Below are 24,980 nucleotides of genomic sequence, written 5' to 3'. Positions count from 1 at the left end.
CAAAACACAGTCTGAATCTCTGTAAAATACAGACGATGCTGACCGCACTCCAGGTATTAGTGGGCAACATTTAAAGATATTCTGTACGGGACTTGCATTCATAAGTGATAAATCCATCCTAAGTCCAAGCAACAAAACTGCAAGTTTAAAAATACTGCAAAGAAATGGTTGCACAAACTACTTTACCAACACGGTAACTGACCTACATGCATCATAGTATACTGAGTTTCCTCTCCTTTGTTATCAGCATGTGATTTGTCGCTGGATCAGAGCACTGATCCCTGAAGTCCGTAATCTTTTGCCTGTGGGAGTAGCTAACACCTGATAAACAGTTGAAACTAGCCAAACAAAAAGCCGTACTTAGTTAGTAATGCTCCCTGCAGTAACTCTGTTCTGACCTTTCTTCTGATCATCTTATCTTATCATACATAGGTGACATGTTTTATTATGATCTCTGGTGGAAATCAAGAGTGAGTAAAAAATGATACAAGCACTGAGAAGACAGGCTGAATGTCTCAGCTGGCATAAACTGGTACCGTTGCAGAAGGGCGAAGTTGGTTTACTCCAGACGAGAATGTCACTGTTTGCCTCTGAATTTTTTATTGTGTCTCCTAGAATAAGCCAAGCCCAAAGGGAGAAAAGGAGAGAAGAGTGATGGAAGGAAAGAATCCAAAAGTAGGCAGGGCAGAAGTACACAAAACCTTCTTCCCCTATCACTGATTACAAATTATTGTACAAGCTGAGCCCCATATTGTATACTTCATTTACAGTAATTGTACAACAGCTGTATAATAGGTGTAGTTTAAGGTATGAGTGTTGCTCAGAGTGTAGCTTAAATGTCCACAGTGAGATGTGAATATGAATATGAATGGTCCTGACTGCATAGTAATTGGTGGTATTATGGGAGTGAATGGAGAAGCTACATATGGATGAATGGGTGGGGCTAGGGAAGGGTGCAGCACAAGAGACTAATGGTAGATTTTATTTTCTCACATAGATGCCTTTTCCTTTAAATAATTAGGCAACCGCAGTAAAAGCAAATGAAAAGAAAGAGAAGGAGACCAGTTTGGTACGATGAAGCTCTATGCTCATTATATTAAATCATTCCAATTTCCCTCTCTTCACCCCACCTACCTGCCTATTGATCCATCCCCATTAAACTTATACACGAACAACAGAAAAATTCTGACCTGTGGGGGGAAGAAAAGGCTTTAAGGAATATGATGGCATAAAAACAAAAATACAGTTATACAAAATGCTTCAGCACTCAGAGAGAACCTGGAATCATTCTTTTTCTTTTGTACTTGTTACTGGCTTATGTGTATTACTGTTAGGGTATTAAAAAATGAGGGGTGATTGCTCCCRTGAGGAAATGCTGAGCTAGGACTCAGAGCTTAGAACAAATGCATATTGTGTTTGTTCTGTTTTCTTTTGTTACCATAAAATTTGGAGAGCTTTCTTTTTTCCTGCTTATTTCCTTATCTCTTTTGTTAATTCAAATGCACATTAATCTATCCATTTGATACAGCTTTATATTTAGTTATTGGGCGAATTATGGAATTTGGATTACTTGAGTGATCAGAGCAGTTTATTGGTATATCTGAAATTCTTTAAGAGCAAAGCAAGAATTAAACTTCAGGAGAGGAAAATGACTTAAAAAGCATTATGAATTATTTGTGTAATACCATAGTTAGCCAATTACAATGACAATTCATATGGACTCAGAGCCTGATTCTGCAGATGTTTACACTTCAGAGAACTGGACTTCAGTGTGATTTGCTCATTCAATTCATGCGCTCAAGCCCACAAATGTTTGCAGGATCAAGCTCCAAGTAAACAATACAAATCTGATTTTGCATTATAGATTATAGTGTAGTGACATGTACTAAAAAGTAACAAATTATAAAGCTACTGAAACTCATTTTATATCACATTAAAACAGTAAATATATTTGATGTTAAAAACTTAACAAATTGATATTACATGTATCACTGATCCTCCAAAGCTTTGTGTCCATTTGATTATCATTTCTTGTTTTACTGAAGGCACTTTCATATAACAGACATTATAGTAGAAATCATAGTATCACATCATGCTACCTATTTATAAATTCTAAGGAATAAATGCAGCAAAAATTAATTACAATTATTCGTGTTCTTGAAAATGACYGTACATGACAAGAAAGAGGGGTCACTATTGCTCACTTCATTTTTAAGACAATCTTTGTTTACCTAGTCCCCAAGTGTTAAGAGACTGTACGGTACATTTGCATAGGATAACTAACATATACCACACCATTTTCACGTCTGCAAGTACACGTGAGTAACCGTAATTACACGTGACACCAATTACTCTATTACTTTGTATTAAATTATAATGGAAAATTCCACTAGAGAATTGAAGCCTAATTGCATCTTAATTTGCATAATTTTGCATATTAATTACATCTCAGATGAATAATAAATTTCAGCAGATTTTTAATTTATGCATAGACACAAAAACAAGTGGAGAAATAATTTACAAAAAAATACCAGCAACTATTACTTAGGGCATTCAACTAATTTTGCTTAGTTTAGCAAAACAAAACTTGGTTTGTTTAATATAGCATCTTTAGGCTGATTGCTGTTTATTGCACAATATGTCAGTTTTGAAGCACAGAGAGAAGCTGAGCCTTTTCAATACAAAAATAAGTATAACACAGCATTTAAAGTTGAGGGATTTTACATTTTTGAACAAAATGTTTTGAGGACAGTGCTATTTAATTAATTTGAGAATGGACTTAATTGTGATAGATATTTTCCTTATAGTATATCTTATTTTGTTACATTTTTTAAATGAAGGAGTAAAAAATGGAATACTAAAAGAAAAAAATTCTTGATGAAGAGGTTTCTCTGTTAATCAAATGCGGAATGTTTTCTTGTTTAGAGACAGCGGTTAAGCAACTGCAATTTTGATGACTATTAATTTCAGACAAAGGGCAAAATTAAGGCCAGGAAATGTGTGGAGTTTTAAATCAACATATATTTAAATAATTCTGGAGGTATTGTGTTTATTTCAGATCCATTTTATATACCAGAAATATAACTCCATAATCAAAAGGCACGGAAACTGTAACTTGATACTGCAATGCTTTTCTTAACTTATACTCAAGATTAAACCCATTACATTCAGTTCAACTAATGACTTGTGTAAAGTTAGGCAGACAGGAAGGAGTAGAGTTTATAACCATCTTTCCACTGTTTTGCCTACCATTTTTCCAACCAATAATAGTAAAAAAATTATATTTTTATGTCTCTGTATTTGTTTTATTTAATGCAAACATTTATCAGGATAAATTTCACTTTACTAGAACTTGCTTCCATGAATTTCAGTCACATTATCAACCTACTTATTGCTTTTCAATCTAATCTGTAAAACTGAAGTCCCATTATGCTCTTAATTCATTCCAAGCCCTAATCTGGTATTATGCCTTTTAATACCTGCTGCCACGGTCAATCTGAGACTGCCTGCACCAAGTATAATACTATTGATCATTTGCCAAATTAGACAAAAGGAATGGTYGTCAACACTCTAATAAATCAGGAGACTGTCAAGATCAATAAACGTATTCGTCTTCTCCTCATCTTCTGCTTTTCTTAAAAAAAAAAAGAAAAAAGCTTACAAGAATCATATATTTTCCAATTTGTGTTGTAGTTCTGTCAGTATAAGTGCTGGACAATCTCCAATAGTCCATTCTATATATCTTCTGTCACATTAGTCTGGATTTTGTAAGTGCGATGGTCTGGGAGACTGTAAAAAAGAATACTTCACAGCATATGTTTGCATTGTACCAGTTACAGTTCATTATTTTTACTTGTTAGACAACAATCTGATCTGATGAATACTGAGTTTTTATTTATTTCATTTTATTTTTCACAGTGAAAATTTTTTAAATTAATATATTTCTAGGAAAAGTTTCTTTCTCCTTAGAAAGCAGAAAACACAGCAAATGTTTTCTTGTTATGATGTCTATTACTATCATGTCTCTGGTTTTGGTATCAGGCGCCTGTCACTTGGTTCCATCTGTACAGCACACCAAATCCCATTAGTAGCACCATCTTTAGTACCCTTCTTGTTAGAAGTTAAAACAGTTTAGCTTTCAGAAATAGCATTCTAATGAGGMTCGAGATTGTCCTTTTACTTTCTGAACATCCCATTTGGCAGTGTTCAGATAAGCAGAGGGAAATTGCACTGAACGAACTGAGCTCTGGAAACGAGTCTTCAACAGTTAAACAATAGTTCCCTCTTATGGACATTTTGTGCCAGTGCGGTTTGTGAAAGGCATCTGGAGAGTCAGAGTACTTCAGAAAAAAAAAAAAGTTTTGTCCTTCATCAACCATGAGATACTTGCCTATAGAGAGAAGAAGAAATGATTCCTAAAAAAATTATCACGATCAAAATCTGTTACAAATGCAACTGGGAATGTGAGCTCTTTTGTACAACACTTTGCAGGCAGATGAACTTTTTCTTTTTTTGTTTAAGGTATTTGAACTGTAAGTTTATACTTACCAGGAAGCCTTGAAGAATATTATAGATAGTTTGAAATACCTTATTCATTCTTGGCACTAACTGAAAAAAATAGCATTTCATCACATTAAAGTATAAGATAAAATAAATAATTTGGTCAAATTAGGTTAACAATCATGTCTGTTATTGCTGTGCTCAACACAGACCATTGGCATCTTAAAACTATGTTTGATCCTGCAAGATCAAACAGCGCAGGTCCACTTTGGGATTTGGAAGTGGAAAAAAATTTCAAACATCTGCACTGGATTTGAGAATTCAGTTCTTGCAGCACCTTCCTTCTCCTTTGAATGTCCTTTACTACATTTCAGGAAAAGCCTATCCACATTTATCCTCATTAAAATTGTTATTCAGCACTTATACTGACTTCCTTTGTAAAACTATGTTGCTTCCTCTCTCTCCAGTCAGTTTTGTGCCCCATAGGACCCTGCTATAAAGCAGCAGCAAACTGTTCAGTATATTTTTTATATCTACTTTTCATAACTGCAAATTCCACTAGATCTTATACATATTTATTTAAGCTCTCAGTGTTACCATTCTGCTGCTTTGTTTTGGAAATCAAGACTAGGTTGGAACCGTGCTGATGCTGTTCTAAAGCTTAGTCCTGCATTTTCTGTCTTTTAGAAGGTGAAGTCAGCCAGTTAGCAAATGCATATACTAAAGACTGAGGGCCCAGATGACAAAGGGAGACTTTCCTGGATAGTATTTTCAATATTAGGCCTTACAGCAAGACAGTTAGGATATGCTATTCCTTACATCTCAAAAATATATCATGATACATTCCTGAGTACATTTTAACAGAAATCAGTCTTGATTTCAGGCTTGCAAAAGACATAATGACATTTTTAGAATTAGATTTTATATATAAAATATTTATCAACTAACTTTAGGATATTTTGGCTTCTCAAAAGGTTTTTTAATGAACCTGCAGAGGGCAGATTATAGAAAGGCTAATGAAATGTTTATGCTACTACTTTAAAAAGATCTATTGAGGCGTTAAGAAATAGGAAAACACAGATTCTCAGTTGTAAATTCCTGGAAGCTGGAGGAACATCCTGTGAAATATTGTTAGATGCCTGTCCTRTCTTTACACTTTTTGTGGCCTTCTGTGGCTGACTATTAGAGAGAAGACCCTGTGCTAAACATGCTTTTGGTATGATGTACAATGGAGCAGAGCTGTCAGACTTTTTAGCAACATGAATTGATTTCCAGTAATGGAAACKTCCACATTTGTCAAAAATGTTCCACACTGATAAATATCTTTTGCAGCTATTAAAATTAGTTTAAAACTGTTTGAGAGAGGGGATTCCGCTCAAATACTGTGAAATATTTTGTTAATTTTCAAARAAAGCTGCACATCTCTGAACGGCTTCATTCTTCTTCTGATTAAGTAAAAATTTGAAGTTAATTCTTGGCTTCCTTTCAGAGGGTGAATTATAAGTATCAGTTCCTACCATTTATATGATGTGGATGTCTAGCTTCAGGGGGATGAGTTAGAATAACAACTCATTTCACACAGGAGCATCATACACAGAACTGAATCCTAATTTCCCTCCCTTTTAACTCTAATTGTCCCATTTCACTGTATTGTGCACCTGTAATACTGGAGATAAATAGCCTTCTTTGAGGCTGCAATGGTAATTTTTGCCATTCCTAACCACCTCCAGGAGCACCATGTCGGTTTCCCCTAGCAACAGAACATGAAAAAGATGAATCACAAACCTGGGGCAGCCATCCTTTAGGTAGGCACGATCCTCCTGGAGTGACCAAGCTTGAGTGACCACAGTGGCATTTTAAATTCAGTTCTTGTCTGTTCTGTTTCAATTTTAGGATGCTTCAATTTTTACGGTTTCCTCAAATTTTCAGCTTTAGATGCCAGAGGTTTGGGTGACTGGTGAGATTTGCAACATTACAACATTTTGGAAGGATAGACTGCAGTTACAACACAGGACAGAAATACATCTACTCCAGAGTCACAAAAGCAGCGCATAAAAGTGTGAGATATGTAGTCAGGGTCTCAATGTTTGAGGCTACGTAGGCCTAGGGCACAGATTCCCTGCAGCGGCAGTAGCATGACCCTATAGACTGTGCATGAACCCTAGAAAACTGAGCTGGCTTTCTGCTGCCTCTTTGAATTAGATTAGGATATGTGAGACAGTGTCTATAACTCTGTAGGGTGGACTCTCCCACCAGCAGTAATTGCCTCTACCCTACAGGGACAGCCCAATCTGCAGCTCTGACTACACAGGGTTCTCCCCGCTGTCTTCGGACCAGCTCTGCCTTTATGCTTACATTTATTTTCTCATGGCAGGGCATCTTGGCCTTGAGTTAGTCTCTATTATCTGTCATGTTTGTTGTAGCAAAATTCAGTATTAACACTGCTAAGTCTGGTGGTGGCTCTGATGTGAGTAGTATGTAACTACATTGTAGGCTTACTCAAGTGTTAGGAAATACAGGAAATTTCTGGTTGGATGTCTGAATATGAGGTAGAAAATACAATAGAGGATTTGGTAAACTTTGTTTTCATTTGTTACTTCATATGTTGTTTTTATTTATTGTTTTCAGATGTATTTAAAACTATTTTGTTCTCTGTTTTACCATTCTTGAGACCTTGGAACTGAAAACAGGAGAAAAAGATGCTGAATTAAAATTGACCCATTTCTCTAATTTACAAGCAGAACTAAATCTAGGAGTTGAGCCAATTACTGTAGTTGTAATGTGATACTCTTTTACACTTTTTCACTTGCTTACTTGCAAAGGAGAGTATAGCAAGAAACAACAGTTACTTCTGGCCCATTTATTTAAAGAGTTGGAAAGAGTGGTCAACACATAAGATATGAACATATGAATCTCTCTTAGACCAAAGTATGTTACTTTAGTCTTCAGAGACCATTGGTCTACTTGTCTCCTGAAAGCAGACTGTTATTCCTTATTCATAAGTATGCTATTTTCCATTCCCGCTTCTGCATTCAAATCTCTGTTTTGGATGGGCAAGATTTGCTGAGTCAGTCACTTGAACTGGAGTGGTTAGGTATTTTATTTTTAATACATAGCATCTGTGAATGTCAATCCAGAAGGGAAAGTATTGGGGAAAATATTGGCCTCTTTTTAATCAGAAAGAAGTATTAGCTACAGAAAGCTGAAACAAACACAATCCGATTTATTACTACCAAAACATTTTTGGTTTACTAAGCTACTTACCAGATTCTTTGTCTCCTATCCTGTATATAAAAAGACTGTTTAAAAACTGTGTGAAAATTTTCAAAAACACCTTTAAAAGATTCCATTACTTAAAGTGATTTGGATAATTGTGTTCAATGGTAGCCATTATTTAAAAATATAATTAGTTGCTGAACTMAGAGAAGGAGGGAAATTTCTGCAGGTGTTTCTCATTATTTGCTATGCATACAAAATATCTGCATAAATTACCATTATTATTTCAATGTATACTAAGAGACAATAAAGCATTAGCAAGCAAAGAAAAATGTTGTTGACCCACAATCTGTGTTAGCAGCATAGAGTTTTGGCCTTCAGTGTTTTTGATGCACATGTGCAACTGCATTCAAGATTGAAATTACAATTTTGCACCTGTAGCAAAAATTAAGTATGTAACAAAAGTACGTCAGAAGGATATTGAAAATGCAAAGATATTAGAAGAAAGATAGCATTACATGGCCGCAACTGTGCTCTATACAAAACAAGTAGTGGTAGACAGAACTTTTCTTTTTAAATTAGTTAATGCTTCATCCAAAGGAAGCTCACCATTCTTATCCCTGTTATAATGTTTTGAACTTCCAAAAATCAATCTCTTGTGTAATATATTTATGCTCTCACAGAAAGATTGACACGTGAAGTAGACTCATTAAGACCTTCTTTTCTATTCTTATTCTGTAAAATTGAACAGTAGTAATAATAAGAGCTGAACAAAAAGTAGAAAACTCAGATTAGTCATTTCAAATAAATGCCATTTTTTTTAATATAAGTGAAAAAAAAATCACAGACAACATTGGATTTTATAGAAATCCATTCAGTCTAAGAAACCTGAGGTTACCTCTGTGTTATTCACTGAATTACACATTAATTTTTCAAAAAGCCTTCATAGAAATAATTTTTGATTAGTTTACTGGAATGTTTATGGAAAAATCAACATTTACCTGTTGTAATGAAAACTTTCTCTTTCCCATCTGAATGTATTTTATTTTAATCCTTTCATTTGTTAAAATATATCCCATAAAGGGGAAACAATAATAATATGAAATCAATGCTGAATCGTAAATAGTAAATAACTGATTAGTTTCATATAAATCAGGCAGGACTGTATCTAGATAAAATGTTCATTTTTCATAAAGGAAATCCAAGTGCCTTTTACTAATGTGTGATGAGTCAAAATCTTGCACTATTAATGTTTTGTAACAGAAAATAACTGAAGTTTTTAGGTGATATGATAGAAATGGAGCATTACTGAACTTTTTGGTGATGGTTTTACATGTTTGATGTGTCTTGAAGACAACTGTCTATGTTTGATTGTCTATGAAAACAAATGTGATCTTCAGTTTCATCGTCTGAGGGTTTCTCCATGGAAGTATTAGTGCCTCTATATAAGGAACTATGGCAAGATGGCACTTTCCATAGTCAGTTTGATCTTTCTGCTATTTCCTGTATATTTATGTTAAACTTTTCCAAATTAAATATCTGTCAAAGATCTGTCAAAGTACTTTTTCATTCCCATCATTTTATTATTGTTATTATTTTTTTGGGGGGGAGATATGTACTCAATTTGGAATGGAGGCCACTGTTACTAAAGCTATCTCGTTACCTGATGTAGCCTAATACCCTTTTACAACTGCCAAAAGTAAAGGCCTACAGTTACACTATTAGATGCACAGAGATCTTGGAAAATAGATTCTAGAAAAGAAAAGGCTCAAACTTGGAAGAGACAAGATCTAGATCTGTTGCTGTTGCAAAACRTGGATTTCTCAGTTCTGATTTCTCAGAATTCAGACTGAGATTTGAAGACTTCTGTTCTGCAAAGGTTTTAGAATATTACTTGCAAGATGCTACTTAGTCAAAAGTATAGGGCTTATGAACTAATACCTAATATTCTTGCTATGTAGTAAGCCTGAACTTGTATGATCACTGGTTTACAGACAATTAAGCAATGAAAGAATAAAACATTTGTGAAGGTCTCTCAGGAGAGCTTTATTGGTGATGAAGTAGGTGGTGTTCTTCTCTCCACAGCACTGTTGAACAGAGCTGGCTAAAAGTTGCAATTCAAGAGGAATCCACAAATTATTTTGGAGAAAGTATCCCATTTAAAAACAGAYCATGAAAGTTGTATTTTAATAACAGAATACTTACTTTATAGTTTCAGTACAAAATTATAATTATAATTTCAGTGAAAAATTAATCCTTGAGTATGAAGCCCCCTAGCATCTTGATGGGGAGCTTCCAGTCTGGAAGCACCAGAAACTTAGTATTTTTGATGAGCCCAAAAATATAGTTGACTTGGGAGCCCTGACTTTGTAGTAAGGGAAAGTAAGTCTAGAATTTCCGGTAATTTGGGAGAAAAGAGGGAGAGTCTGAAGATCAGAGCTGACTCAGGAATATGGACTTCTTACTTGATGAGGTAAGTGGGAATGATAAGGGTCAGGCAAGATGCCAGGTGAACTCTGCCTGCAATTTGTTAGGWGTCTTTCAAAGCAATAAATTTTCTCTACATCTCTGAAGAAAAACCCTTTGTCAAAAACTTAAGAATGGTTCAATAATAGAATTAAAATCTGAGGTACAAAAGGAGGCTCTTAGAGGCTTGTTAAGATATTGCCTATTGGATAGAAAGCAAACTTGTTCCATTGACCAGTCTGTCTTCTCAGACAAGGAGATCCTGCTCAGATTCCTATCTGAGACTGCATGCTGCAGAAGTTTTGCTGCAGTTTGAGTTGAATAAGGTCAAATCTGRGCTACATATAGTTCTTCCCACTATAGGAAGAAGCATTCTGTGAAAACCACAAAGTAACGTTTAAAAAATGCATGCTTTTAATCTTTGATAGTTTGACCCTCACCTTGAAGGTCCATGAAATAGATGCTGGCAACAGACAGYCATGGGTTAAAAAGGAGCACTATCCCAAACTGTTGGATGGGAAAACTGCTGAATAGCAGTATTCTACTTACCATCTGTTTTTCTCTAATATCATGCAAAAGACAAGATAGACGGCTACCTATCTTTCCCCACAMCACCACCTTCCTCCTTATCTGAGAATCTTAGGGTGTAAAGCAGTCACAGTCATCTCATTTTTATATTTCTTTATTCTTGCTTACATAAATACCTTTTTTTACCTTCTCATAGAGAAGTCAGAATTATTTTATGAGGTCAGATCACCAGGGCACCTGCTGTTTTGTTCAGTGGCCGGTAAAAAATGACTTTTTTTTTTTTCAGTCCAAGCCTCACTTAGTGTTTCACCTTTATGAAGGCTTTGCACCTTATCATGGTAGGTGGTATTCAAAGTGCCTTGTGAGGTAGGAAGAACTGTCTTGAAGAAGGAATAAGACGTCTCACAGTAAACATTCATGGAATTATCTGCACAACAAGGCTATTTTTATACTTTAATGTCCATGAATTGGTAATGAAGTTATGCCCTGAAGTATTTATGCTATGAACAGACTGTATTTTATAATAAATCAGCAATCCTGTGATGTTTCATTGCATTCATGGAGTCTAGCTAGATCACAAGCTCACAAATGGTCTGGAAGTATGATGGATCAAAACTACAATTCCCATTAGAATATTTGAAATACTAGTAGGAAAAATTAATATCTTTTCAAAATAAATTTTTGCCATATTTAGACAAGACTAGAAATTTTTGGATTCATTTTAGAATAAACCTTCCTGCCCCCCACAATGTGATAGTAATTGCCATATATTTCTCTTTCTTACTAAATGAATGTCATATACTCATGATAATGTATTATGAATTAAATTTATATAAAGGCTTTAACAGGGTTGAAATGATGCAGTGGATAGATTTCAATCTATTCCTAATCTTATTCCTGAACCTTGAGCAGGGCTATGTAGGAAGTGACTTCAGCTTTTCAGAGAATTCTTTTTTTTTTTTTTGCCAGGCTCTAGGGTCCTCACTAGGATGGAAATTGATATTGGACTCACTGAAGTCACTATAAAGAATCTTGATTTTAGCAGGCTTTGTATCAGGTTCAGAATAAATAGTAGCAATCTAACAGTTGAATAATCTTGTGAGTCAAAACATTTCACTTTTGAAAAACTAGTCACATGGGAGAGTAGCCATTTTAGAAACTGGATTCAATAGTTGTTCTGAAATAGCTCACCAGGTTTTAATTGACTATAATGTCCCAGTGAGAAATCCTCTACTATCTTTGCTGTTTCTAATTTGCCTGCTAAAAAATATAATATTTACAAAATGTAAATGTAGGAGGAGTAACATCTTCAGAGCACACGGTAAGTATTAGCTGTTCTGACAGTTCAGTTAGGATAAGGTGTATGGCGTAGAGATGTCTGGCCAGTTGGCTATGTTATGTGATGAAGTCTTTTTCAAAAGCAGCATGTATTTCATTGGTCTAGAAAAGAGCTCCATTTAGTGCARTGCATTTACAAAATTGTATGTTCTCTTAAAAAAATCGTGTAACTTACTAATACTTTTAGCAGTTCAAAAGGATAGCTTCATACTCGCATTGAAATCTATAAGTGACTGTGATCTTTTGCATAATTTTTGTACTGTATCACAGAAACTTGAAGGAACTGATGTATTCATTCTTTCTTCTGAGATTAAATGTAATTGGTTTAAAGAGATAATCATTCCTTTGTTTGAGTTTTATGCATTTCTTATGAGGAGTTAACACATTCTTCTGCAGCTTGACAAAGTGTACAGTCTTTTATCCTCATTTCCCAGTGGATAAATACTTTGTTAATTAATAAAGTGTTATACTAGCACTTAGTGTCTGCATTTAACTGTGGAGGGATTTTATTCAGATTATGTTAATAGATTGTCCGCTTTATTTTTGCATTAATTACAACCTTTTCCTATGATGCTGTCATAMGAGAATTGTCACTATGAATACAGGGGACTTTTTTGGATTAATTTTGTTTGACTGTTCTGAAATAATGCCTGTTACATATTGTTACTTACACTATTAAACTGGATATTTAATTATTTACTAGGAATGATATCAATTGCAGATTCAACCTTTCTTCTGTTCCTGATTATTTGCAAATCTATTCTGAAATACGTATATATCTGTTTATAATAAATATTTACTAAAGGGCACATGTAGATAGTGAATAAATTTTGGAGTGTTTGGTATTTCCTTAGTGCATTTTTTCATCAGTATCTGGCTTTTTTAATGTCAGATAGATTACATGGTTATTGATCTAGCTGCTGAAGAGAATGGTTGTGATTTCTCATAAAGGAAGATTGAGAAATAAGGAAAAATAATAATCATCATGAAAGTCAAATTGCATAATGTGTATTTRTCTTTGGAACATTACAATAATTCTACAGTATTGCTGAATTGTGGCTGGCCAAAAAATGTGTAAGCCTAGTGATGGTTTTTGTACACAGCCTTTAGGCGGATGTGGGAGGAACTTCACATGATAGTACTGTGGGACATTCTTTCTTAGTCTTTGTAGATGTCTGTCAAGTGGGAAGAGGAAAGAAAAAGAGGTTTTATTTTTCAAYACTTTTGGCCAATTTCCTTCAAATAGGAAATAATTATCTTTGCCATGATAGGAAAGCAGATTATTTTTATTATTTATTTTTCTATTTCATGCCTAAAACACAGAGAGAGAAAGAACATTTATAGGCGCTAATGCTAGGCCAATCTTTCTGGACCCATAAAACATGCAGAAGCTCATTGTATTCTGTGGGTTTCTGGTTATATCATCATGCACATAGTAAAACACCTGAGCAGAGAACAGATATTTGTAGAAATACTCAAAAYAAGTCAGGAAAAGCTGTGGAGAGGCAATTTAAAATGAGTTGTATTTTAAAGCATACCAGAATTAAAATTTTGTTTCTTCCCTGCTTTCCAGTAATTCTGYTGTACTGTTGATATATTGATCCTGAAAGAAAAGCCAGATTTTCTACTTAACTTTTTAATATATAATCTGGTGTTTTTATTTTCAACTAAAAGACTGTCTAAAAGTATAGTTTATTAAAAAAACTGATAACTATTATGTGTGCTTCATTAAAAATGTGTGAAGTACTAAAGTGTGTTAGGGGAGTGTCTGAATTAGAGCTTAGTCCAGGTATAATCTTTCATGACTCGGAAGGCAAATACCTATCCCTGGGCTATCATTCTACTATGYATGGCTTTTTTTGTAATTACATCTTTTTCCAGTGTGCCTAAACTAAACCAACCAACCAAMCAAAAACACTAATTTGCACCTGCTAAAACAGATAATCCATGTATCATAATCTGCTGCTAGAACATGATTCTCAACACTCATCTATCCACACCATGATATCGCAGTGGATCAGATGGCAGCCTCTGCTCAGAAATGTCCAATCCTAGAACTGAAATTTGCAAACAAGGATGGAGTTGCATAGGCAAATCTACCCACAAAAGTGTGCAACAACACCTGCCCACAGTATGCCTGGCTCTAGCTGGACCTGTCTACTGCTGTTTCTTCATTCATCAACTTCATACAGAAGAAAAGAGTGAAAACGGGAAAAAGTATGGATGCTGCTGCAACTGTTTTATAGGAACTGCAATATCTCTACCACCTAAATACTGTTTTTTTTTTTGGCTATGTTCAAACAAAATTCAAAACTGAATGTTAGATAGGGCCAAGAAATTTCAGGCTTGAAAAGCCCTTTCTGGCAATGTGCATGAAGACAGCATTCAGTTGGTGTATTTGAAAGACAGAATACATTTGTCTCATTTTTTTGAGAGACTAGCTTAGCTCTTCTTGAGGGCTTACAGAATTTAGGAGGTTAAAGCATGAAGAGACTTTCAAAGGGTACATCTACACCAGCATTTTAGTTCAGATCAAGAGTGTGCTTTTGCAGTGAATCATCTGATCCTCCCCATTCACCATACTTATGTTTGTGGAGTGCTCCATCCTTTCAAATGGAACTAAACTAGAAGCTGTGCTCCCTGATGTGCACCTCATGTGCTCTTWCTTCAAATAAGTGTTCAGGCATAGGCTGGACCAGACCTTATCAAGTACATGCCCTGAAACACGACATGTGTTTGATATCAGATGTTCAGCATCAATTGTTCTGTTCTACAGATCTGTTCTTATTGTACCACACCATTTGCTAATGTAGACATGACCAACAGTATAATTCAGAGGATGGACTCATGGATGCTAAAAACTAGATAAATATGTTAGCTGAAGTAAGAATATCTTTCCACTCAAAACTTTGTCAATCACTCAAAATGGAAAATCTATATTATAGAAAGGCTCTTAATGTTCTCCTACTATTCAAGGAGATAAGTGATCATTAAGAAAAAGACACATATGATAGCTCCCCTGTGTTCAGACACTTCTCAGTTTCATAGAATAGAGTTAGGAGTGACAGAGCCTTTCTCCAGTGTTGCTTGCCTCTACAAGGATTGTCTTACTAKCTCAATCTTCTATATCCTATTGAAAACATTGTTAAAATTGAATTAAAACAAAAGGCAYGGGTAAGATTGTCAATCACCAAGAGGGAGCTGACCAGCTAAGTAAAACTAATGTTTGCCTTTGCTAATTAAGAAAAGAAACGGGTAAGGGCAATTTTATGCCTGTACATCAGTGACATTGACTGAGATGCTTACTTAAAAAAACCCAAAAACTAAACAAAAACAAAATTTAGAAACATTATAAAGACGGTATCCCTTTAGTGCAASTCCTAGCATTTCTTTGGTAGAGAACTGGGAAAACTAGAATGGGTTTGTTCTTCAGAATGAAGTTGTTTTAAAATGATTGTGAAATATTTAGAGTAATCAGCAGACCAATATTAACAACTTTTCTACATAAGCAGGAATCTTTGTCACTCAGCATGTTAAAATCTAATGCTAACACATTGGCTACCTTTAAAGTGGAAAATTTTTCTTTATAAACCTCTAAATATTGTGATAGCTATCAGCTGCCGTTCATTTAAGGACAGTGATGTAACATGGCTGGAATTTCAGAAGCCAATCTGCAGAACCTATTATATTTTTATAATATATTTGGAGACTTTCCAACTCATGCTGTCAGTATAAGACTAAGATGGGCAGTAAGTACCATTTGACTATTTTTTGATGATAGAGTTTAACAGTTTGTTTGGAAGGCCCTGGGCAATTTGATTAGTGCTGTTTGATGGAGCAGTGTCATCAGCATGAAGTGGAACAGTTCTGCTTGTAAGTGTCTGGCAGGAGATCCGAGTTTCTGAGCATCACACGGGCATAAGCAATAAACAACATGTTATTGTACATTCCATTTTATATTTTTATAGCTGAAGAAAATTAATAATGCATGAGCATCCAATAGGTTTCCATAAGACTCTGCCTTCAAAATAAAATTATAAACTACAGCCTGTGGTAGTATAAATGTCTCTTCTGCATATCTGTGAGCATGCTTTCATGTCTCTTGAGGCAATAAGAATCTGAGCTGAAATCTGGTCTTGCCGAAGTCAGAGCTGCACTAGACTCAGATGTGCCAGCATTTCACCCTGGTTTGTAGTGGTGAATTGTGGTGATGTTGCTGCTCTGGAGACTACATCAGGTGCTGCTGCTAGGCAGCACAGATGGAGAAGCAATCTCTCTTTCTAATGTTCAGCTACCTGGTGTTCTTCCATGTTAGGGTTGCAAAATGGGTATTGTGTAGGCTTTTTCCGCACCAGCAGGTATGCATGAATACACACTTCACCATACATGGGCTCTGACTCTCTCTTCTTTTCCTCACCTTCTCTTCTGCCAAGAAAGAAAATCTTCCAGCTTATTAATCATCTGAAGGCACACTGGAAGAAGGACAGAGATGCAAAGGGGCTTTTATCAGGTAGAAGATTGATAATGGCTGCTACCAACAATGACATTTTTTATCCTAAGCTGTTACAAATGTGTAACAGTGAGGCCACTAGGTAGGCTAGTTTCCATGCCAGGACATAYGTATGAAGACTAGTTCTCTAAAACTTTGGGGTGGGTTTTATTGGTTGATCCAGAAATTATTGTTATAAACAGATAGAGAAATGCTATGGAACTGAGTGTTAGGTCTTGCTTACTGAATTAATTATTCCTGTTACCAAAGTATTTTCAGCTTGTGTCTTGCAGTTGAATCTCTGTTTATTTCATGAGTTGGAGCTTGAATGGATTGAAATGGCATGAGCGCTTAAGCCAATTGTCTGCTTTTTATGGTACAGCTGCAGACAGAGCTGAAAACCCAGATGCCTCTATGCAAAATCTTGGATGATCTGGAGTTGAATTAGATCAAAGATTGTTTTTCACTTTGCCTTACTCAAATATTACATATACATAACAGCTGTAGTTGCATCGTCAGAGATTTGGATCTGCAAAGAGTGGGATTACATCACAGTGCACACTTAACCTGGGTTAGGCAAAAGCACAGGACCACATCTCTGTCAAATTCCTTAGAATGCATGAATCAGTGTTAATACTGGTTGTGAGGGAACAGATAAAGCTGCATTTGGCATAACATAAGAGCACTGTAGACTGATGATACTAGGTTTGGGATGAAGTCTGCCTGGCAGACACAATTCCACAAAGCTTTTGAACAAACATGAATAATCAGAATAAGTATATACCATTTCAGGTCTTTATGTTATGGCTGTGGTGTTTCTGCTCTACTTTGAAGTGCTCTAAAATCTGATTTAGTATATCATATAACCTAAAATAAAACAAATAAGCTCAAAGGAAAAGCCAGAATTTACAGTCACCCTCCCTTCCTTGCCTCTGGCCATGAAAAATCTTGGCTGCATAACCCACTACTACCAGAAATCAGACTGACTTCAAGACTTTCAGCCTTCCTAGTGTTATGTAAAAACCTTCATTTTCACTTTGCAATAGCTGTCATTGGTCTGAGGGCAATTTCCTAACATTTTTTTTTTTCAAAAGCAACAATAAGCTGAAACCTGGAAGAAAGAAAGATTCCTTTTCTCATTTCTTTTGTTTGAGTATATACAGTGACACCTGTTGGCTGTACAGAAAATTGTCTTGATCATACACACTATGATCAATTGAGTTGTAAACCATGGGGGCCTGTTCTGTTAGTCTGAGACACCTGTACAACACAGACCATAGCAATTCATCAGTGGAATCTTATCTAAAACAGCCTTAGCAAAACAGTGACACCCATCACCTGGAAAGGCCTTGGAGTCTTCAACGGGTTGAACAGCTTAAGTTAAAGGACATAAACTGAATTAATGTTGCCTAATATAGGGAATAGTCTAGATAACTAGTCTAGTTCTGTTCTGGTCCCTAATTTTTATAGCTTTAGCTGTGATGGACATTTTTTTTTTAAGAGGCAGTCTTGAATGAGAGACCTCAAGTGATGAAGAGTCTACCACCTCCACAGGTAAGTTGATCTGGTGTTTTTTTACTCTTGTGGTTAAAAAACATATGATTCTTATTTCTCTAGTTTTTCCTTCCACTTATTTTCTAAGATWGACTATAATTTCAGAACATAAAAATGATCATGTGAGCCATTTAGACAATAACACTTCCATAAAAAGGCCTTGCTGGGGGATAGGGAAAAGAGGAAGAGCTCATTTTCACTGAAGACTATACTGACACCTGTTTACTTAGGTAGAACAAGGCTCTATAATGAGATAAAATTTTGGCTCTTTCCTATTCATATTCAGCCTCTGTGGTTGTACAGCCAAAGCATATCTTTACATGTCTCTTCCATGTGACAAATGGATAGCTGTTCAGAGAGGATAGAGCAACAATTTGTTTTAGAGTCTTCCTTAACTAATACACTAATTTTGCTACTTCAGACAAGGGCATTAGCCTGATTTAAAGGGGAAAATGAAGCTCAAAAAAAAAGGCAAGATACAAAATTTGATAGCTTATTTCATTGATAAAACAGATTCAAACTTTCTAGGCTTTTGAACAACATGTTACTTAAAATAACCTATATTGTATTTTATCTTCAGAATATTAACTTTCTAGTAAATTTTAAAACAAATATTGGACAGAAGAGAGTTTGTAATTTAGACAGCTTCAAATGTAACCTGTTGATCTAGCTGCTAAATACTTGGTCAACAGTTATTAGTCTTGCTCCAGTATAACAATAAAGAATAGAGAATAATGAGTTCTGTATATGTAGAGTATAATGTATATTTGAAATTAGGGTTGTGTTTTTCACATCAATTGTTTCATATTTCTTAATTTATAGAGATGTTATAAGTAGCTGTACAAATGCTTTTGTGGTAATATGTAGATCCATCATGATGTTATGGATTTAGATTACTTAAGTGAAACCAAGCAAGATCAAAAAAAATCAGSAACAATGCAGAGCAGAGCCATATAAAAAGGCTGCCTTCATAGCTCATCAGTGCAAATTTCTCATCAAAATGCTCCTTGAGGTAAGTAAGGGTTACTTATTCATATGAGCACCTGACTTATAAAATCAATCAAGCACTGATATCAAAGATGTCTGGCTTTTGCATCTATTCAGGTTGATGCTTCCATTAACTTAACTTCATACTCTAAAAGCATGTTTCATTTCTAAATACGGTGTGTATAACTCATTAACATCAGAGCCCCCAACAATAATTGCCTGAAAGTGAGTAAAGAAAATCAGAAAAGATGAAGAGCTGAATTACTACTTAATGAAAGGAAAAAATACAGACATTTAAATTGTCTGTCTCTGTCATGCAGTAGCAAATCTCTGCTCTATAGAAAAATAAGCTTTTTTAAAAGATTTTTACACTACTTTTAATTTATGTTGAGATGTTAAAAGATGTTAAGTAATATTAAAAGTTATTTAAAGTGTCAATGTACTCCTAGATGAAAGACTAAGAAAMTTTGTTAACAATCTTTATTTTAGAGTTTAAAATATCGTATATTTCACCTTTATATACAGTTGTTACACCAATTTTGAGAAAAATGTGAGATAAAGCTCACTTCAGAAGGCTTAAAGTATTAAAAAATCTATTTTTAAAAGCTTTCTCTTCAGATAAAAACAAAAGCTATGATTTTGCTATCTGACTGGCCTTCAGTAACTGAAGGCTTTTGAGGGGCAGAATTAAGATAGTACTAATCTTCACTTGTATATATTGCTTTTGGTCACAGCATGATGGCAGAGACAGATCTCCAGTAGAATGTCATTGGGGCAGCACTGATTTTAATGGTCCTTGCCTACTGCAGACAGGTTTAGGTCAGTTGGTTAGTGTGGTGCTGGTAATACCAAGGTTGTGGGTTCAATCCCCACACGGGGCTATGCTGAGGGTTGGAGTAGATGACCTAGAGGTCCCTTCCAACCTTACCATTCTATGATTTGTTCAGAGCAGCAGTATTGATTTGCACCAGCTGAGAAGCTGGCTCTGTGGGTGAAGGAAGAACTTTCTAGAGGCAGGTTTTAGGGACCTGAGGAGGAATAAAGGTGAAGATAATCTTCAGTTTAGCAGGCTGGTAAATGGCTTATTCCCTTGTTATAGCTATGCAAAAAGATGCCTTTTGTGATAAYAGAAGCTGGATTGAAGCTTTTTGTAAGAAGTTTTGGATTCTGATTCTAAGCTAATTTTTTTCTTGATTGCTGTGGTGCTCTTGCTCCTGTTTTTCACTAATGTTTTATCAGGTTGTTTCTTTCAAATTTCTTGCATTAGAAACAGGTGATGTAGCAAGTTTGCTTGGCTTAACAATAATTCATCTACAACTTCCATAGGGACTTCTATTACAGAATTAGTATTTGCTGTTGTTGACAAGTCCTGTAAACTAATACTTTAGTTGTAATAAATGCTTTAAGATTTCTTTTAAAAACATCTATATAGACCTTTGTACACTGATCATAGTAGGTATGATAATTAGATCTTTAGATATGTCTGTGCTATGTGTTAAGAGTTTATTGGGATGAAAGCAGTCACTGGAAAAAAAACCAGATACTAATGTGGAGATATGAATGAATTAGCAACTAGGAAAATATGTTTTAGTGAGGTAGCTAAAGAGATTCAGTTCTCCCTGTTCAAAGATAATGTTCCAAGAAAGATTTTTTGGGGGATAGAATGCTAGTTCTTTTCTATTATTATTACTTTATTTCTCATGTGTATCAAACTCTAAGCTTGGCCAGAGACAAGAGGGGGAAAAAAAATGTGGTTTGTTTGTTTTCATGGCTGGTGAAATCTGAAAAATCCAGTACTCCTAAAACAGTGGTGAAACTTACTTTTTTTTATCTGTGGAAAACAGATATTTAGTTTTATACTGCATCTGTCCTTGAATACCATTCAGTCATAAATTTCCTTTCAGGTCATGTCACTTTTTTGTCTCTGTAGGAATAAAAATTGCATGTAGATTTTCTTCCACGTATGTATGTATGTAAGTGTGCTAAAACTGTCTGGCATGTTTTAATTAGCTTTCAACCTTTCTTTTGCTTCTAAATCTCAAAACTGGAATGGACAACAGGGGAGTTTTTTCTAATGGTCCTTTAAAACTGCAAAATCTTATTTTACAGTTCTGAATTTGCTCCGGAGCAAACATAATTTCCCCCCCTCCATCCCTCCCACAGTAGTAAACGCTATTGTGCCTAACTGCCACAGGTTTCAGGATAAGCAGTGAGACTGCATAAACTGCATACATATTCCTTGGACCAGATATATTTTCTCAGTTCATTCTCTCAAGTCTTGATTGCATATGCTTATCTGAAACCCTTATTTGGTGGTTTCTCAGTAAACACCTCTCAGCCAGCTCTTGAGAGATAGGTAAGTAAGTATGCCTGGCTGATAAGTGATAGGTATGAGATGGGGGAAAGTATGGCATGCACCAAGACCTGCATCCACCGGAGTCCAAATCTTTGTTGCGTAAGTGTTGTGCTAAGCATGCTTGATGACATGCAGTTTTGGCAAGAATTCAAAACCAACTTGTTTTCCCTACCTCAGTCATGCGCTGTTACCGGTAGGCATTATTGGAGGTGGACTGGGAGACAAGGACCAAGAAGATGTGTCTGTTCCCGTGCTTCTGCCCTAGGCTGCAGACAAATGCATGCTTGGACCTACGCTAAAGGGTACCATGGAAACAGGATTTCTTCTTCATCACAGTCTGGGCTTAAGTCCAAATAACTCATCTTGTATGAGTGTGAGCTCAAGCATAAGGCTGGATCTATGCTTAAAATGATTCCCAAAGCAGCCATAGTAACAGCTTCAACTAGCTGGGCTAAGTTTTCAAAAACAACTGTGTGCCCCTAAAATGTAAACACTATTTTGCAGTACCTTTTCTTAGTCAGTATGACTTAAATGTTCATGTCTCAGCTTTTCCTGATAATATCGTCTTTGCATTTAAGTAAATATTAAGTTTACTTTACATTAGTAAACAATAAGTAAACAGCCTCTACATTAAGTATTTGAAATAGTAGGAATAGAAATCAGCTGAATCTGAAAACAAATCAACAGCCCGCTACTCTTTTTTTTTTTTTTTTTTTTTTNGATTTAATTATAAATCTGGTAGAATTCCTCACAACATTCATTAATCTGAAATTGAAAAAATGGGCCACAAATTTTAGTTCACTAGGAATTAGGAAGCCACTAACTTTTGCTTTCATTATAATTTACTGTTTGTTTTATATGCACATATAAAGATTCTAATGTATGCAAGTAAGTACCTATAAGGTTAAGACTCTTGCTCCAAAGAAAATACAGTCTAATTTGGAATAAGACATAAGTTATTAAGAAGAATAAAAAGCAGGAGAACATAGATAACAAAGCTGGGATCTTGCTGCTACTCATGTTGTTATAATATTTTTACATAGTTCTGAAGTTCTCAGATATTAGCTGATAAATCACATCTGTTATTTCTAACTGCTACATAGACAAGCTATTTGTAGGTGGCTGACTTCTGAGACCTATCCTTTTCATGATTTGTAAAAAGAATGACTTTCAAAAGGAATAGTTTTGTAGCCAATTTGGAGTGTACTTCACATTCACAAAACAAAATGGAAAAAAAAATTTGAAAATGTTGGAGGAGCTGGCAATGTATTATCCAAGATGGGCTTGCCTATACACCAATACACACAGCATAGCTYGGCTGGTTAGAGTGCAGTGCTGCTAATGCCAAGGTTGCGGGTTCAATCCCCATATGAGCTATGCTGAGGGTTGGACTAGATGATCTCCAGAGGTCCCTTCCAGCCTTATCATTCTATCACTGCCCCAACTATATTCCCTACAGACCTATTTTGGAGGAACAAGTTGTTATGTAAAGAAAAGAAGAAAAAGAGCATGGGGAAGAAACAGGAAGAATTGGATCTGTGTGCAGTTGCACRGGCATGATCTCATTGCAGTTATAGAGACATGGTGGGATAGCTCACATGACAGTAATGCTGTCATGGATGGCTACGTGCTTTTTGGGAAAGATAGGCCAGGAAGGTGAGGTGGTAGAGTTGCTCTTTTACATGAGAGATGAATGTATTGAGCTCTGCCTAGGGGTAGAAGAGCCAGTTGACAGCTTACGGGTAAGGATTAAAGGGCAGGCTAACATGGGTGACACTGTTGGGTGTTTACTACAGGCCACCTGATTAGGAAGTCAGTGAGGCCTCCTACAGACAGCTGGAAGTAGCCTTAGGATCACAGGCCCTAGTTCTCATTGGGGACTTCAGGCACCCTTGTATCTGCTGGAAGTACAACATAGCTAGGCACAAACAGTCTAGGAGGCCCCTACAAATTATTAATGATAAGTTTTTGACACAGGTAGTGGAGGAGCCAACAAGGAGAGGTGTGCTACTGGATCCTTTACTAACAAACAAAGAAGGACTGGTTGGAGATGTGATGGTTGGGAGCAGCCACACCYGCAAACCTATGGGACCTGATGGGATGCACTCATGAGTGCTGAGGGAGCTGGTGGATGTTATCGCTARACCGCTCTCCATCATCTTTGAAAGGTTGTGGAGAACAGGAGTGGTGCCTGAGGACTGGAAGAAAGCCAATGTCACCTCAGTCTTCAAAAATGTCAAGAAAGAGGACCCAGGAAATTACAGGCCAGTCAGTCACACCTCCATCCCTGGAAAGGTGATGGAACAGCTCATTCTGGATGTCATCTCCAAGCATGTGGAAGAAAAGAAGATGATCAGGAGTAGTCAGCATGGATTCACCAAGAGGAACTCAAGCTTAACCAATCTGAGAGCCTTCGAGGATGGAATGACTGGCTGGGTAGATGAAGGAGCAAGCAGTGRATGTTGTGTAACTTGACTTCAGCAAGGTTTTTGACACTGTCTCCCATAACATCCTTATAGCTAAGCTCAGGAAGTGCGAGTTAGATGAGTGGACAGTGAGATGGATTGAGAACTGGCTGAAAGGCAGAGCTCAGAGGGTTGTCATCAGTAGTGCAGAGTCTAGTTGGAGGCCTGTAGCTAGCAGTGTCCCCTGGGGTCAGTAGTGGGTCCAGTTTTGTTCAACTTATTCATCAATGATCTAAATGATGAATAAGTTGAATAAGAAATGAAGGGACAGGGTGCTGCCTCAGCAAGTTTACTGATGATACCAAGCTGGTAGGAGTGGCTRATACACCCGAGGGCTGTGCTGCCATTCAGAGACATTTGGACAGGCTGAAGAGTTGGGCAGAGAGGAACATCATGAAGTTCAACAAAGGCAAGTGCAGGGTCCTGCACCTAGGGAGGAAGAACCCCCATGCACCAGTACAGGCTGGGGGCTGACCTGCTGGAAGGCAGCTCTGCAGAGAAGGACCTGGGAGTTCTGGTGGACAACAAGTTGACCATGACCAAGAGCAATGTGCCCTTGTGGCCAAGAAGGCCAATGGTATCCTGGGGTGCTTTAGGAAGAGTGTTGCCATAGGCCGAGGGCCTCTCTCTTCAGCCCTGGTGAGGCCCCATCTGGAGTACTGAGTTCAGTTCTGGGTTCCCCAGTACAAGAGACATGGAGCTACTGGAGAGAGTCCAGCGTAGGGCTATGAAGATGATCAGAGGGCTGGAGCATCTGCCCTATGAGGAACGGCTGTGAGAGCTGGACCTGTTTAGCTTGGAGAAGAGAAGGCTGAGAGGGGATCTTATCAATGTTTACAAATACCTTAAGGGAGGATGTCAAGAAGATGGGGCCAGACTCTTTTTGGTAGTGCCAAATGATAGGACAAGAGGCAATGGGCACAAACTGAAACACAGGAGTTCCACCTGAAAATGAGGAAAAGCTTTTTTACTGTAAGGGTGACAGAGCACTGGAACAGGTTGCCCATAGAGGCTGTGGAGTCTCCTCTGGAGATATTCAGAACCTATCTGGACGTGATCCTGTGCAACATGCTCTAGGTGA

This window comes from Rhea americana, unplaced genomic scaffold, assembly GCF_003343005.1.
Source record: "Rhea americana isolate MKP2758 unplaced genomic scaffold, rheAme1 scaffold_26, whole genome shotgun sequence".
Taxonomy (NCBI): domain Eukaryota; kingdom Metazoa; phylum Chordata; class Aves; order Rheiformes; family Rheidae; genus Rhea; species Rhea americana.
The sequence above is the reverse complement of the archived record's forward strand: the minus strand, read 5'-3'. Positions refer to the sequence as shown.